Genomic DNA, 15091 nt, shown 5'->3' with positions numbered 1-15091 from the left:
TCAAAAGGGTGGAGTACTGGTGTCTCTGGATCACTGGTCGCTAAAGCGGGGCTGTAAATTATGATGGTGTTGGATCATCTCTTCGAATGACTTTGTTGTCTTTGCTGCTGGTTCTGGATGGGTAGTTCTTTCTTTTGTTATGCATATTCCTTGTCATTTGGTCATCCTCGTCTATGTCACTCTTACTATGTAATAGTTTCTTCTGTTCAGAATGTCATTCTCGTCTGGATCACGAGAGTCTGAGCGCTGCAGATGGGTGCGTTTTGGTGGTGTAGCAAGACTTCTTATGAACTATCATGTCTTGCTGTTTATGTTAGTAGTAGTCACTAGTTAGTGTTTGAATGTTGTATATATTGTTGTTTCGAACTGTTTATTGTCTCGAACTACTGGTGGGCTAAATGAGGGCATCACCATTCTCCAGTGTTCAGAGTATATCTCCTTTTTTCAAGTTATATAATTTGAGCTCAGTGTCTTTTCGATGATGTACACTTGTTTGGGCCAGTGAGGTGTCGTTGAATATGGGCCAAGTAGTAACGCAATGCCAAACAGGTCAATTATGACTCTCAGGCTGGGCTCTCAAAAGATCCTGAAAAAAGGCCGGGCTCTCCAAAAAAGAAAGAATAAGGACTCTTAGGCCGACATGTGGGTGCCACCGGTGTTTTCGTGCGCTTGCGCGCCGAGAGCATATTGACGTGTGCTCAAAATTCATGCTACATTTTCATCCCCAGTCTCCCATCCCTCCCCCACCTCTGGAATCTCGATTCCTACTCCGGTTCTCCTAAATCCCCCTCCTGTACTCCCTGTACTCAAGCGCACTATCATGTCACCGGTCAACGCGGATCTCCGAGCCGGAGATCTTGAGGTCCGTCCTGCCTTCGGTCGCTGCATGTTGTCGCTCAACAGTGGCATGGCGGCGCTTGACGACCAGTTTTCTGGTAAAGTGCTGATGGTAACCATCAACGGTGACTGGCCTCCCGTCTCGCCGGACGACCTTGTCGAAGCTCTTGGCATTGCGCACGACATCCAAATAAGTGACTTGCTCGTCAAAGTCTGTCCGCCACCGGCTGATTTCTTTGTCAGGTTCCGGACAAATTTCGACTGCAGTCGTGTGTTCGAATCTTCCCGGCGTTTGTTCTGCGATGGCGCGCTGGTGAGCTTTGATCGGTGGCACCCAGGATGGGGCTCGGTGCCCTCTGAGCTTGAGTTTTTAACAAAGCTTACCTTCCACGACATGCCTCGACGTGCTTGAAACAGTGAGTCCATGAACGAGCTTATCAACGACCTTGGGGGTGAGATCGTAAGTATGTTTGTTCCTCCAGACAGCTGGACTCTAACGGTTATGGCATGGATGAAGAAGCCGTCCACCATACCGAAGGTGGTTGGTGTTGAGATACCGGTGCAGGAACCGGGGTTGTACTATTCGTCGCCACCAAGGCCGCTGCGGACCACGTTAGGGATGTACCTGTATCGAGTGTTCGTGCATGTCGAAGAAGTGGTCAATCCATCAATCGAAGTCCTGCCACCGCCGCTGGTGCCACGGTCTGTCGACGACGTCCATTACAGGAGTCAGCGTCAGACTTTCCCCGTGTTGCTCGGAACGATGGATGGCACAGGGCCTACTCCATCGCGCGGTGGAGGCCACTGCTTCTTTGGGAGAAGAGGCAGGGCTGGCTGCCTGGATGTGCTCTAATTTGAGGTAACAACTGAATCTTATCAGATACTAGTTAAATCCGAGCTATGGTTGTGAAGCACTGATATGCCAATACATTTGATTGTGACCTGTTCTAATTTTATATCTGAACTTTTTTAGAAAGGGTTGTACGTCAACTTAATGTGCTAGCAGAACTTATTGTGTTGTCTGTCTATTTTCTTTGCACAACATTCAAGATATTTCCCCGTCATTGATAAAGACAATGAACCGTTATGTACGACTTCGTTGGTTTCAACATAGCCCTTCCCGCAGTGATCCACTGCTTCCATCCTGATTGTGCCGCCTGCATGAAATTTTTGTATGCAAGTTCAGTGTGCTATGATGTTCTATATGATTGTGTCAACTATATAAGTTTTTACTGAGCATCAGCAATGCATATGGCTGAAAGATGTATTTACGAGCATCGACCAATGGGTCTCTCTCTATCTCTCTCTCTCTCTCTCACACACACACACATGCACACACACACGCACACGCACAAGTGGGACCCGTTGAATTATTTATTTGCTAATGATAGCTTTTAATTAGGTTCCACTGTAATCTAACTTTTTTTCTTAAGTTATTAATTGAGCTTAGTGACTTCAAAAAGTTATACAGAAGCCTTGTTTGGGCCTTTCCAGCGTCGTTGAATGTGGGCTGAGTAACCATGTTAGGTTGTACTATATTAATCAGGCCTTTTTTCAACATCAGCAATGCAACTGGGCCGATAGTTGTATACAATATCCGGGTCAACTTGTTATTCTCCGCCCCGCTGGGCTGTAAACTTTCCTAGAAGGTATGCATTAGGCTTAACAAGAAAATGGATTTTAAGAAATAATAAATGAGATGTAATTGTAATAACTAGACAGTTACTATGCACCAAACACGTAATTAGTTTGAAAAATATATTATTTTTGGAATTTGAAAATTTTAATTTCATTACTTGTTGCGCGTGCAATATTTCGTTGGATTTTAACGTAATACAACTTTATTTTGAAATTATATTTGACCTGAGTAGAAATTTCGGATAAAAATATTTCGGATCCCATCAAAATATGGGGATTTTTTTGAATTCTGTTTTGAGCGGTTGTTTGAAATTATTAATCGTTGTCCTAGCTAGAAGTTGGGCTGTACTTTTAAGAAACTGTAAATGGGCTGTAGTAAATTCCATTAAAATTAAAAAATGGGCTGTACATTCTTACAAATCGCAAATGGACTATATGTTCTCTGCCAAATCCGAGCTGTGGGCCTATTAAGTTGACGCGTACCAAGGGCTTTGTCAACTTAGTCAATATAAACAATTCTAGCTGCAGTGATCATATGATGTCCATCCAACGGCTGTAGTGCTTTTTCAACCTCTGGTCTTCTTGCTCCAGCCGCCCAAAGCAGTGCCGGTCGTGTCGCGTGCTCCTGCCTCCCGTGGCCGGCTATGATGCCGTGGAGGCCTCACCGCCCCATACTACTCCCACCGCTGGCCAGGCCATCCCTCTACTCACCCACACCCCCTATTATTCTACGGCGACGGCAGCCTCACGCCGCAGCCGAACCAGTGAACCCCCATACTCTTCTCCACGCGGGCTTCCACTGATGCGTCTTTCCCGGCTCCGTGTCGTCCCCTTCCTAGGCCTCGTCGTCGTCCAGACCACCACCCTGGTGCTCTCGGCGCGGCGTGGTCAACGTGGTCAACGACCGACTTCCATCGGAAGAGTACTGTACGTGGAGAGGCTGACAGCTGGGTCCAGGCGGCCGCAAGGAAGTGCCTCCTTATTACGCGCAAAATAATTATTTCTCCACCTGACAGCAGGGACCCACCGGACGGGCCACCTTATTTTAATAAAAAAACGTTTCCCCCTGACTGCTGGGACCCACCGGACGGGCCAGCATATTTCACGGAAACACGTTCCCCCCGCTGTCAGCTCGGACCCACCGGAAGTGCCTCCTTATTACACAAAAAAAATGAATACTCACCCTGCCAGCTGGGGCCCACCATGGTGGGAGGCTGACTTGTGGGCCTACTAAGTTGACTGGGACGGGGGCCTTTGTCAACTTTAGTCAATATGAACGATTCTAGCTCCAGTGACCGTACAATGTCCATCCAACGGCCGTAGTCCTTCTTCAACCTCTGGTCTTCTTGCTCCAGCCGCCCAAAGCAGCGCCGGTCGTGCCGCATGCTCATGCCTCCCGTGGCCGGCTGTGCTGCCATGGTGGCCTCACCGCCCCCTACTATTCCCCCACTGGCCAGGCCCTGCGGCGACGGCAGTCTCACACCGCAGCCGAACAGTGAACCCTCGCACTCCTCTCCGCGCGGGCTTCCACTGTCGTGTCTTCCCCGCCTCCCCGTCGTCCCCTTCCTAGGCCTCACCGTCGTCCACCGCCCTGGTGCTCTCGGCACGGCGTGGTCAAAATGGTCAAGGAACGACTTCCATGGAACGTGGACTGTACGTGGAGAGGCTGACAGCTGGGTCCACGGCCGCAACAAGGAAGTGCCTCCTTATTACGCGGAAAATAATGATTCCTCCACCTGACAGCTGGGATCCACCGGACGGGCCACTGTATTTCGCGAAAAAACGTTTGCCCCTGACAGCTGGGACCCACCGGACGGGCCACTGTATTTCATGAAAAAACGTTTGCCCCTGACTACTGGGACCCACCAGCTACATCTTCGCACGCAAGGAAGTGCGTCCGGAAAAAAAAACGATTCGCCCCCCTGACTGCTGGGACCCACCAGCTACATCTTCGCAGGCAAGGAAGTGCCTGACAGTCGGGACCCACCGGGTCAAAGCGTACATAGCATTGTCATTCTGGTCGCGAATGTGTACGTACATATATACTGGTGGATGTAGAGGCGCGCACGTGTCGTAGTAGAGGCGCGTACGTGTCATAGTAGAGGCGCGCACGTAGCATGTACACGTACTCACAGCGGCCAGGGTGCAAGAAAGAAAATACGGCCACGTATGTGTACATATGGGCGGGGTCTCGAACGCCTACTCGCGCATACGTACGGCCAGAGCTCGTGTACATGGCTTTTTCGGAACGGAGAAACAGCGTCGTTGTCGTGTTCATGGGGAGACAACGGAATGCGTCGTATTCATGGGGAGGCAACAGAATGCGTCATGTTCATGGGGACGCAACGGAATGCGTCGTGTCCATCGGGAGGCAACGAAATGCGTCGTGTTCATCGGGAGGTAACGGAACACGTGGGAGCCAACCGGCTGGGTCGGAACGGAATGCGTGGTCGTGTTCATCGGGAGGGCTTGGACGGAATAGGCGATGGAAATGAGGCCTGGCGTACCGCAGAATGGAGGAAATGGACCTCCTACGGTCAAAACGGAGGTCCTATTGATCGGGAGGGGTGTGGTGTACCACAAAACAGAGAAAATGGACCTCCTACGGTCGAAACGGGGGTTCTGTTGATCGGGAGGGGTGTGGCGTACCGCAAAATGGACGAAACGGACCTCCTACGGTCGAAATGGGGGTCCTGTTCATCGGGAGGGGTGTGGCGTACCGCAAAACGGGACTCCACGGGATAATGTTCATCTCCACCGTCGACCTCCTCCAGCCTCCACGGGCTACCGTCGACCTCCTCCAGCCTCCACGGACTCCTGTTCATCCAGCCTCCACCGCGCGCTACTCCACCGGCTACTGTTCAACCACCCTTCCACGGGCACCCCTCCACCGTCTACTGTTCATCCAACCCTCCACACCACGGGGTCCTGTTCATCCAGAGGCAACGCCACCGCTCACTGTTCATCCAACCCCCCCCCCCTCCGGAACGCTCACTGTTCATCCAATCGATCGGCTTCAGTTAGCAATAGTAGCGAAGGAATCGCTCAATCGGGTTCAGTTAACAGCCATCGATCGATCGCTCGGGTTCAGTAACGCGTAGCCTGCAGTGCAATCGCTCGGGTTCAGTTAGAGCCCAACGCCTCGCTCAGGTTCAATTAGAGCCAACGCCTCGCACACACGCACATACGTGTACGAGAGAAACGCGCATCGCTCGGCCCCCGACCTCCCACCGTAACCGGAAACTCCCCGAAATTCCCCCCCCCCTCGCTTCTACCACGGTTTTTTCCGTCATGAACGGCTCAAAGAATGTCATGCAGCTGCGTCTCCGGCCCACCCAGGACGAAAAGCCCATTTTCTGTTATGATTTTTTGTCATAGAAGTAGGAGCCCACCACATCTATGATGATACCGGGTTTTGTCACAATTATCGTCATAGAAGTGTCATATGTATGACAGAAAAAAATTTCGTTCGGCCCAAAATGTCACGGATGTGTCTTTTTTTTTGTAGTGTGAGGATGCCGGAGAAGTGGTCGAAGGCTGCTTGAGCGAGTGTTCCATGCTCAGAGACGATGTGATCGCCAACCTTGAGTGAGAAAATTTAACAGTTGGAAGCGTGAATGCGGAAGAAGGAAGAGCTCGTGTCTCCATATTTTAGGTAAACGAATCGTGATCGTTCCCTGGCAATGGAGCGACCTAGAGATGCAAGGCTGAGGTATGCTGCCTTAAACCGGCGATGAAGCCAGGCTTTGGAAGAAAAGAGCGGCCGAAGATCTTGCGCGGCGTCAAGGCAGGCAATGAGCTTGTGGACAACCATCAACTGCAAGGAGATATGACTGATAGATCTGGCGCTCCGGCTTGGAGATGCCTCACCGTCACCTTGAGCCACGCGACGATGTGCCGGAAGGGGACCGGATCACGCTCGATGGAGTTCCAAGCGTCGGAAACCACGAGGTGGAACCCCTCCAATTGTGGCCAAAACCTCTCGAAGTGAAATCTTTTGGTGCCGCACAATCGAGAAAGATGGGGCAATGGTCCGGAGTGGCAAAAGAAAGGCATCGGAGAAGGCAGCTAGGGTGCTCCGCCTCCTAGCTCGAGGAACAGATGATGTGATCATCGCGGACTAACCGCCTGCTCGCTAGACCAAGTGTAAAACTATCTCAAGTTTAGTTTTGTTTTAACTTCTCTATATATTCACGCTCTAGAAAACTTTTCTGTATTTTAAAAATATGTGAATATCTACAATATCGAATATATGTGGTACGGAAAATATTTCGGGATGAATATAATTTAGTGTCGCGGACCTAATTTAGTGCTATGGGTGTTAGTAGAATTTTCAGGGCCTCTTTAATTAGTAAGATTCTCAAAACACATGAATAGAAAAATGGCACTCCTTTCGTCCGAAAAACTTGTCACAAGTTTGTTCCTCAAATGATGTATCTAGCACTAACTTGGTGTTACATACATCCATTTGAAAGACAAACTTTTTCAAACTTGGTGTTTCTAAATTTCAGCAGATGAAAATCGCCGGAGTGATACAGCACCGCAGCAGCTAACCAGGCTCTTCAAACTGTTTTTCCTTTCTTTTTTGAGACGAAGCTCTTCAAACTGCTAATTGCCAGGTTTTCTAGATTAACTACTGGCAACAGCCTGCACTGAATTTTCAAAGTGTGTTAAACCTCGTTTACCTGTACGCGTCCACTTCTCTCGTTGCAACTGTGCGGACGCGGATATACATGTGTTGACGCGGTTGCAACGGCACGTCTTGCTGGCTCTTGGCATGTCCATCCAGCGATGCGCGTGTTAAAATACGGTGTATATATATCTCCAGACAACGATCAACTGTATAATAAAATGGCATGCCCTAGCAGCCGATGATGCCAATCATGCCGTCATCTCTCTTGTTCTCTTCTGAATGTTTCTCATAGGGGCACGTAATCAACCGGATAGATATGCAAAGTTGTTCGACTCTCCTGATTATTATTTTTCGTTCTTTTAACGGGCAGTCCATTCTGAACTTGATCTTGACGCCGTTAAACTCCGTTTGGGTAGTGGTGGAGAACGTTTTCTGAGATGTTTAAACAGCAAATTCAGTACTAGTGCTCTCTCCGTTCAGTTTATTAGGTCACCTCCTATTTCATGCTAAAGTTTGACCATTGATTTATCCCCTATGTAATTTGTGCCAAATTTGATCAAATATTAACTAACAAAATGTTAATGCATGTCAACAAAAATTATATCGTTAGATTCGTATTTGAACATAGTTTCCATTGATATAATTTTTGGAGACATGCATGGACATTTTGTTAGTTAAATCTATGATCAGAGTTTGGCACAAAAAATAATGAGGACCAACAAAACCAGGACGGAGGTAGTATATATCACAAAACTTAATATCATTGAAAACCTCTTTCGAATACAAATCCAACAATACATTTTTTGTAGTATACACTTTATATTTTGTTAGTCAAATAGGTGGTCAAAATTCGATCCAAAATACAAGGGGCAATAAACCCGGACAGAGATAGTACTAATACAGTACCCTATGCTAACTCGCCATGGATCTGTTTGCGGAGGCCGAATTTTTTCTAAGGTGGGGCGAACTGTCAAGTAAATAAAAATGATGCAAAAACATAATAGCCAATACACACTGCACTCAAGCTTTCAATGACATCCAGTGGCAGTGCCCTACCCTCCTTTCATTAAGCCAGCCATTGGACGTCTTAGTATAAGTACTAGATGATATCACACACGTTATTGTGGAAATGTTTTGCAATATATTCAGTGATAATTTATTTGTATGGAACATGAATATTTAGAGTAATGATATGAGAAGTTGAGAACTAAAACTGAAAATAAATATAATTTATGATGTTTGATCATTGTATAAGGCTGGTTGTAGTGGGAGTATCATAAGTAGTATCATGCATGCCAACTAGACGTTTTCGATGATGTGGCACACAATTAAATGAGGAAAGAGAGGATGTAGTATCATATCATGATATCGTATCATATTAAATGCTCTGCTAGTTTGTGTCATGCATGGTAATTAATAAGGCAATCTAAGATACTAACTTATGATACTATGCATTACGGAGGTAGTATCACACACTAGTATCATATGCATGATACTAGTATATGAGACTCCCCATTACAACCAGCCTAATGTAAATTCGCGTGTATGTTTGTATGTTGAGGTGGCTTTTAATATGCATGGTTGCATGTTATGATGGACCTTTCTCCATGCATGTTGAATAATTGAGTGGCATACTTGCATGTTGAGATAAATAGATTAGTGGAGGCTACTCCCTCCTTTCTGATTTATAGGGCTCAAATCTGAAATCTCATCAATCAAAGCACGTGGTGAGTCAACGAATGTATCTCGTACTTTACAAAACTACCCAAACTAAATTGATGCATTAATTGAGATTAATTGCAGTGCATGCATGCCTGGCCAGCAGATGAGTAGTAGCATTACATGCATTGGCGAGTTCCTTTTTAATTCTTACGTGCAAAGATTTAATGCGCCTTGGAATCTCAAAAAGAGATGGAGATGAGCCCTTTAAATTAGAAAAATGGTAAAATTAAGATAAGCCCTATAATCTGGAAAGGAGGGAGTAGCTATTTAGATATAGAAAATTAGGTATGGTCACGTGGTATCCCAGGAGTAAAGAGCTGGAGGGAATGAAGGTCTGGGAGCGATTAGGCACTCTGGAACGTTCAATTGTTTTCCCTTTGCAATCCTGGCCGTTGGATCTCGGGTCGCTTTGATGTGAGTCGTCCCATTTTTACTACGATCAACTTGGGCCATGGATACATTTTCAATTGCAACTAAATGTAAATATCATGTCCCCACTAGGCCATTTTGGTCATTTCAAACACAGGCTATAAAAAGGTGGTAGCTCCCGTGAAGAAAACCTAGCCACCGCCTCCTCCCACATTCGCGTCAGCTCGCCGGCCCTTCCCGTCTTCATCCCACCCCCCTCGCGCCACCACTCTCTCGGCCTTGCCTCTTCCTCTCTTCATTAAGTTGCATTAAGTTAACGAAGAGAGAGATCGAGGTTGTGTCTGAAGTGGCTCTTGACTATATTATATAGTGTTGGAAGTGGTGCGAACATCCGAAGTTATAGCCAAAATGTATAAATTTGTGCTCTGTAAGAGAAAAGGAAAAGAGAAAAATATCTACAATAAATTGTATAAATATATTTTTTGGAGCATGCAAATGAATACAATATTAGCCAAAAAAGAATAGGTTACGACTAGTCGTCATATATTTTTGACAAAGGACTAGTCATTAGATAGTTGTCTCCGAAAAAGAAATTCATCAAACGTCCACAGGATTATTTAAGAAATTTTAAAACTTGAAAATGAGAAAACTCAACCGGGAGCATTTGTACCGGAGTCCATCTTACTACTTTTCTGTTTATATCAGCGCACTAATGTAGCGACCAGACCTCAAACAGTCTGATCTCTGTGCTCCGGTGTCATCCCTGGATCAGTAATGCTGACACCACATAGTACTCGGAGGATTTATAGCAGAGTAGCAATCACACATTTATTACATCGAATGTCTCAAAAGAGAACTTATTACAATAAATATGGCTTAAGGCCATCTAGTGTCGAAAACAGCGGAAGGCTTGGAAGATAAGTGAGTCCATCAACTCCAACGGCATCACTGAGTATAGAACCACGACCTAAAACTTCTTAATCGTCGTCTGAAAAGTCTACAACATTAACGTTGCAGCCCGAAAACGGGTTAGCACATGGAATATGCTGGCAAGGTAACACATAGAGAGTAATGGAATGCAACAACTATACTATATGCATATTTGGCTGGTGGAAAGCTCTATGGTTACTGTTTTTGCGTAAAGCCAATTTTTCCCTACTTCAAAGGAATAAATTTAATTACTATCATGGTGGTTGTTAAACATTGAGAATGGTTGACAGCATTCTCAATCCCAATTAAAGTAACATCATTAAACCCAACAAAATTAACTTTAGAGTAACATGTTGAGATTCACATGATAATTCAGGTACTAGATACTCAAGATTGTCCATAACCGGGGACACGGCTAACCATGATTAGTTTATTACACTCTGCAGAGGTTTGCGCACTTTTCCCCACAAGACTCGATCGCCTTCGTTTGGTTTCTCGCACTACAGGGTGTCTGAGAAGACGGATGATCGAGACATAGTCTTTCAGAAGCGCTAGCACCTTACGATCGGGTAGACCGTACCACCTACATCCCCTACATCTGCTAGTCTACCACTGTAAGAGTTCGCACAACTTAGTCAACTACGCCAGAGCCCATAATGGCTTGTGGCTGCACACGGAAGTTTCTAGTATGAATAATCTCATGATCCCTTTGAGCCTGGGTGGCGGTCCAAAGAAAAACAGGCAAGTCCTGGAAACCCCAGGTGCCTCAATCCACCCAGATGTGTGTTAGGTTGCCACCTTAGATAAACCATTAATTAACAATCTCACATTTGTCATGGATTTCACTCACCCAATCCACGTCTACTAGCATAACATGGCATAATAAGCAAACGTAGAAGTAACTCCCAAAGGTTTGATAATAAACAGGTAATAGGTACTACCTCATCTACTTCCCATCCCACAATTTAATTAGATCCTAATCATGAAATGTGTGAGGATTGATCTAATGCAATAAAACTGGGTTGTAGAAAAGGTATGATCAAAGTGTTACTTGCCTTGCTGATGATCCGCGAAACCTAGAGATTCGAAGTAACAGGCGGCGCACTCCGGTATTCTATCGCAGACAAACAACAAGCATACAATAAGTACTCATCTAATGCACAGGTAAAACGCAAATAAAAGATCTAACCAGAAAGTTCAACTTAAGAACCCTGGTTGGCAAAAAGAATCAAATCGAACGAAGCAAAAGAAATCAAACGGCGAAAGAAACAACTTCGTTCTAGTAATCTGGATCTAAGGCAAATTTTACAGTAGAAAAAACTTGTTTAAGTTGATTATTCGGAAAGAGGGATTCGAGACGAAACTTCAGGCGCTTGAATCGCCTGATTCCGATAAACGAGCGAAAAGTTATACTAAAACGAAAATCGGATCAGAAATCGCGATCAGAAAATAACCGCGAAAAATCCGACGAAAAAGAAAAAAACGATGAACAATTTTTTTTAAACAGCACGGAAAACGAGGCGGCGGCGAACCTCGGGCGACGCGCAACTCCGGCGGCGGCGGCGGCGGCGGCTGGCGGCGGCTAGGGTTAGGGTTAGGGCGGCGGGGCTGGGCTGGCTCGGCTCGAGCCTCGGGCGCGCCTTATAAAGGCCCCGTCCAGGCGGTGTCCTGGCCGAGTACGGCCCAAAGTCGGTTCCGCGTTTTTTTAAATAATTCCGCTCGGAAGAAAAACAAAAAGAAATACTAAACGGACTTCAAAAATCACGAAATAAATTTTCCTTGGTTTCTAAAATCAAGCCCGATAAAGTGAACATTTATATGGGCCCAAACTACAACTTTGAAAAACGCGCATTTTTGCTAAATTCAAATAAAAAACCAAAAAACTCCGAAATAAATCTTATTTGATTTTTTTATTAAATCCTCAATATTTCTATATTTTGGGAAAGTCATTTTATTCCCTCTCTCATATTTTTGTAATAGAAATAATTGATGATAAAATAAATAAAATCAAATGATCCTGTTTACATAATTTGAGAAAACTCAAATATGTAAATAACGAAATCCCCAACTCTCTCCGTGGGTCCTTGAGTTGCTTAGGATTTTCTAGGATCAAAACCAAAGCAAAATAAAATATGATATGCATGATGACCTAATGTAATAATTCCAAATTGAAAATTTGGGATGTTACAACTAACAAGCCATCTCATCCATACAAATATATATTATTTCAGTATTGCTAAATCTCAGTCGACTGAGGCTTCATTAAGTCTCAGTCGTTGCTATATCCATGAGATCTTATGTGGAGATCCGTGTAAATTTTCTTTAATTTTTTCTCTTCTTCTTTATATGTTTTGTCACTTGACTGAGACTTACTGAGATCTATCCACACCCATATTATTTTGTAGGCAGAGTATCATAGGAAAAACTGAACATTAAAATAACAAAAAAACGTATGAAACATAATGACCATATTAAAATCATTACATGTATTGCATATATGAGCATTTTTTTTCTTGATAGTGTCACCATTCTGTGATCAACAATTTGAATTGATGGAAAATAAATAGTAATAACGAGTAGACCTCGACAGTATGCCTGTATCATTCTCATTTACTAGTGAAGAGTTCTTTTCTTTTGCAATGAAAGGATCAGATGCTATTAAAGACTTGCATTAGAAAAATTAATTTTGGGGAGAACACTTACAAGAAGTATATTCAAAGTTGTTGATTGGCAGGATTGGGTAGGGAGTCAGTATGTAACTAATGTTGAATTTGTAATTAGCACATGCAAAAAAAAGAATTTGTAATTAGTAGGCAATGCGAGATCTTGTGCTTGCATGGAGGCGGAGCAATGTAGAGTTCATTAATTTGCCCCCTTAGATACTTATGATTTGTCCTTTTTTTTATAGTACACACAAACATGGGTATCATATATTCATAGGAGAAGTAGGCAAAGAAACCCATCCGCAGTTCACGGTTTACAAGGGTGGCATTATAGCCGATTAACACGACTACTCCTAGTATGCCCGCCTAAACAACCTCCCAAGAAGGGTGACACATCACCCTTAAACAATCTAGCTGATTGCCACACACATCCCTCCTCATAAACTCTTCTCAACAACACTCTAACTGATGAACATGCATTGTCAAAGACAATGGCATTCCTATACTTCCAAACCTCCCAACATACTAGCAAGAAGATCGTGATCGCTCCCGCGGCACCGTTGTATGCGAGGCTGCCCATGGTATATACTTAATGTTTCCTAAAGAGAACAACACAATTGGACGGAACAGTTTGGACTGTTTAAATCCAAAAATATATAATCTCCCATATCTAAATAGCCAGCCCTCATTAACATATTCAACATTCACAAATGCCAGCTCATCATGTAAACATGCATGGAAAACACCCACCTCATAATGCAAATGTGCATGAGAAGAGGCTCACCTCAATAAATAAATGCAATAATCAGATGTGTTTTAGTTTTAGTTCTCATAGTAACCATCTAAATATTAACGTTCAAAATAGTCAAATGTCATGAAAGTATATTGCAATATTTTCGCCGCAACGCGCAGGATATCATCTAATTCAATAGCAAGTATAGATTTACTAGCGCCCATGAGAAATTAGCTAAAAATGAAGGGAAATGGAAACAAAATGCAGGTCCACGCAAACAAGAAGGAAAAAAAAACAGCGAGTGTATCATGCAGCCTCCTACCGAGGAGACATAATCCTCTGTCAAGGGATTCGCCAGCCACTAAGCCTACCCATGAACCAAGAGAATTATTCCATGTGCGCAACGCGCTTCCTCGCCGTGCCGCTGCATGATTTGTTTTCCTTCCACAAAGAAATGCATCCGGCTGCTTTACGTTCTTTTCATGAGGAATTGCATGATGTGCTTCTTTCTGTTGCTTTCATCAATAAATATGGATAACCTTTCTTAATGACGGGAATGTGCTGGGATCATCTGACTGTTAGTCCAATCAACGCCTTGCTCCGGTGACCCATCGACCAGTTGATGCCAACTCTCGCCATATGCTCCATGTTACTGTACTGCTAGATGAAATTCAAATTCTACTTTCCCGTGGGTGGATCATGACTGAGGCACATGCAGTGGGTGGGTGTCACTCTCTACTTTCCCGTGCGACAAGTCTCACTAAGGCCAGACAAGGGGATTATGCTAATGCACATGACAAGGGTTGATACTCATGTGTGTGTATTTATGCAGAAGAACACATGTACATGTCCCGGTCCTTTAAACACTCGTAAGTCATAGAGGAACAAAATATTACTTTTGCGAATACGATAGATGTTTATTTATTAGTGCATAAGAAATTGTGTTTTAAGAGCTTGTTCATTAAATTTTAAAAGTAGTATATGAAACGCTCACTCAATTAGCATGGCTACTTTTGTTCTGATCTCTTGGACCATTTAAAATACGTTCAATTTTTCTGTTCACTTCGGGCGGCAACACGTGATCAGTAAATCTGTTGACCCAAAAGGATGCTCCGAGAATATTATTCTAAGGGATCGCACATGACAAGAGCCAAAAGGTGAATCAATTTTTATAACCACTTTAAATTCGGTGGTGAAACGACGTCAGCCAGGCATGTTCCGCATGTGGATTAAGTGAACTTTAAGATAACGAGAGATCTCCCTGCGAAAAAAAAAAGCTTTATAAGATACTGAAAGATCTAATCATTGAGCTGATAAATCCAAGTAAATCGCAAAAGACTACTACCTTCGTCTCAAAATATAAGACATTTTGTAGACTTCTAAGTTTAATCCCGAACACAAACCCCAGTTTCAAGTGAAAAGTTAAAAGATCATTCCCGTGATTATCTTCTAGAATAGGTCATTCCCGGTTTCTACTTTATACGGTTGCAGGTTTGCCAGTTACCACATTTATTTTTTTAAGAGAGAGTTACCACATTTATTGGGTGCTACATAAATTTGTTGGTT

This window comes from Triticum dicoccoides, chromosome 7A (genome assembly GCF_002162155.2).
Source record: "Triticum dicoccoides isolate Atlit2015 ecotype Zavitan chromosome 7A, WEW_v2.0, whole genome shotgun sequence".
Taxonomy (NCBI): Eukaryota; Viridiplantae; Streptophyta; class Magnoliopsida; order Poales; family Poaceae; genus Triticum; species Triticum dicoccoides.
Note: the sequence above shows the minus strand (reverse complement) of the source record.